Here is a 3,357-nt window from a genome sequence, read left to right as displayed (position 1 = left end):
ATCGGTGAAATAATCCGCACAAAGAAGCCGAGCCCAGTCTCGCATTCAGCTAGCAGGCGGTCAAGTTTGAATAAGCCAAGTTCTTACTTGCACACTCTTGCCGACCTCGGGGGACCCACAGGGTAAGCCGGACACCAGGGCAAAACCTAAAAGGTACGACGAGCTCATCTCAACTACCACCCAAAAACTTGGTATTCGAAACACGTAACAGGATAAGCCGAGAGACGTCTCGCTGATAAACTAGTTTTCACCAAGGGTATCAATTCCCTATGCAGTTGTAGTACAAAGGGTTATCAATCCAAATGGTTGGTATGCTAGCAGATAGGATGTAATCAGAATCAAGCAAGTCAAGCCACACGAGAATATAAACAAGTAAACACTCGATGCAAGCAATAATCCTAATATAAACAAAGCAAGAGAATATAAACAAGTAAACCACACGACCTAAGCACTCGATGCAAGCAATCGTGTACAGGATCGAGTGGGGTGATCGAGTATGCAAGTGAAATATGAACAGCTCGAGGTATTACTCGATACAGGTTATCGTGTACCTGATCGGGTAAGTAGTCGAGTAAGTAAGGAAAATGCAAATAATGAAATACGAAAGTTCCTAAGGATGGGGGTAATCGAATCCTAAGTGTTCTAGACCGATACGGATGCCTTACATGCCTCAAGCAATTATTTCCTAGACAATGAACCTCTAAAACCTTGTCACCACACTGTCGCACTAGTAACAATCAACCTTAAACATACTACCACACTGTCGCACTAGCAATATGAACAAGCAGGCATTAAGAACAATTCATTTTTGTCAATATACTTAGACTTATCTGATTTTGTCACTCAAAGTTAAGTATACCTCTAGCATTGACCTAATCAAGCATTTTATCTACTCCTTTCGGCCTGTAGCATTATAAACGCCCTAGATCTAGTCTCAACCTGTCGGTCTGTTGACCGCATTAAGAACATCAACCTAGAAGGAAATTTATCTATCATAACAATCAACTAAAACATCCTAACCGATCAAGAACACCTAATCATCTATCCCATCCCTAGAAACTTTGCTACACTACTCGGACATAGAAACGAATGATAAAGCAATAGAAATAAACGAAAATGACATTATTAAAAAGATAGAGTAGAGTAGAAAAGAGTAGGGATAAAAGATCTATGAAAAACTACAAATTAAAAGTACAAAAACAAGAAAAAATGTTGAGTCGCTCAGTTCTCTCACAGAAGCTCTCGCTCTCTGGTTTGAGGGTCTGCGGCGTGCTCGTTTGCGAGCTAGGGAAAGAGGGGGTTTATATATGGAAACCCATTTGACCTAGCTTCCCAGACCTGCCCGATGGTCTACTCGATGGGGTACACGAGGCTTGAGTCGGGTAACTCCTCGGGTGGATCTTCGGGTTGCTCTTCGCGCTCTTGGATCCTCTTCGATCGTGTTGGGGTTCGGACTTGTTCTTGTAGCTCGATGGCTCCTTCGGGTACATGCTCGAGTTGTCCTTGTTTTTCCCCATTTTTGGCTCTTTAGCACCTGTTTTCATCCAATATATGCAAATGCAGAAATGCAACACCCTAAATGCTCTAAAACTTGATTCCTACAGTAAATGGTCTAAAAATGCTAAGTTAGAGGTATGAACAATGCAAAATATGGACAAAAAAGGATGCTAAAAACATGTAAATTAGAGTGTTATCAGACCCCGAAACTTAAATCTTGCTAGTACTCTAGCAAGTAAGTAAGAAGGTACGGTTTGAAAGTGGGGACTCATAACCTTAAGATGCTAACCGAAGGATGCAAGCTATAGTCCTTAAAGATAGTTTAATGGTGCTAAGATCAATCAACATACTTACAAATATTTTTTCTATGCTTATTGCCATGCATCGATCTAGCTCAACCTCCAACTATAGATAAGGAACATCTCTTTCACATTCAATTAAGTGTTTGGCGAATTCTTGCAAATGGAAGGTGAATCAAGCTCAATCGGTTTCGAGGGTAAAGCTTTTTGATAAGGTGGTTTCAAGCAAATTCTTTAGGTGGTTTCTCTCAAAAAGTGGAATGCTAGACAGTCGTGAAAACTATCTAAGACTGAGAACAATTTGGGCATACAAAGCTTAACTCTTGATGATCTACCCTTTTTCTCGTACATTCATAATATATTTTTTTATTTAAACCTCCTAGAATTTAACTACCCACATCCTTGATTTTAACTCTCTCTTTTTTCNCTAGCTCTTAATCTCTCTCTTTTTTTTTTTTTTTGTTTCTTTGCTAAACTCCTAATATACATATTTTTTTTTTTTCTTTCTTTCTAGGAGACTATAGCAAGAACTTTTTCTTTCTTTTCTTTTTTTTACTTAGAGACTTAGAGCTAACTAATTCTAACCTTAGGGACTTTTCTCTCNCCGTATAGCCAGGGTCATCTCCGGCTTCAGCAGGTGCTGGTGTTTGCTCGTCGGAGAGCTCAGATATGCGTACAGACGACTTGCTCGGACCAGCATCCGAGGTGTTGATTGAGGGTGGGATCGCGTAGCTCATCGGGTAGGGCATCGGGTAGTAGAATGGAAATGGCGGAAGAGGCCCAGAATGATCACCGGTGTATCCACTCGCAGGGTGCATTGTGTACGGCATCGTGTATGGCATCTGGTACGGAGGATGAAAAATTCCAGCATAATCACCCGATTGGGTGCTCGATGGGTGCATCGGATAGTGCATCGTGTACCCCATCGGATTGGGTGTCGGGTAAGCATCAGAGTGGCTTTTCCTCGATGCTTCTAGTCGGGTGATATCCTCCTCAGCTTGGGGCTCGTATGATGATGCTCTTTGAGGTTCTGGAGGTGGCAGTCCTCGAGTTCCTCCTAGTGGTCCGCTTCTCCCCATTCATGTAGGTGCTTGTGCCAAGGTAGGAGCTGAGGCACAGCTTGCCTTGTCTTGCAACTCCTTGATCTGACCTCCTATTACCTTCACTGAACCGGCAAGATCCTTCACCTTTTTCACCAGGAACTTGTTCATCTTCTTCAGCCAGCCAATTCTCTTGTGAGCTTCCCTCACTCCTACTGGTTGCTTTTGAGAGCGTGCGTACTCCTCAAAATCAAACTCCTCCAAGCTATATCCTTGTCTCTGCCCAGTCTCTTCTCTCTCCTCAGCCTCGGATTCCTCCTCCGGGTTGTACAGCTCTTCCAACGGTGGTGCGAAGTAAATGTTGTGCCCTAACCGAACCTTGGTGTATGCAACATTAGGTAAAACCATTTGAGCAGCTCCGGCGGTTGGATGGACAAACTTGAACAATGTCATGTCATTAGGGCTTTCATAGGCCAAGAATCTCGCCAGCACGAGGTAGTCCGTATCCAGCCACCTTGGTT

Source organism: Camelina sativa, chromosome 9 (genome assembly GCF_000633955.1).
Source record: "Camelina sativa cultivar DH55 chromosome 9, Cs, whole genome shotgun sequence".
Lineage (NCBI taxonomy): Eukaryota > Viridiplantae > Streptophyta > Magnoliopsida > Brassicales > Brassicaceae > Camelina > Camelina sativa.
This window is presented reverse-complemented; position numbering follows the sequence as displayed.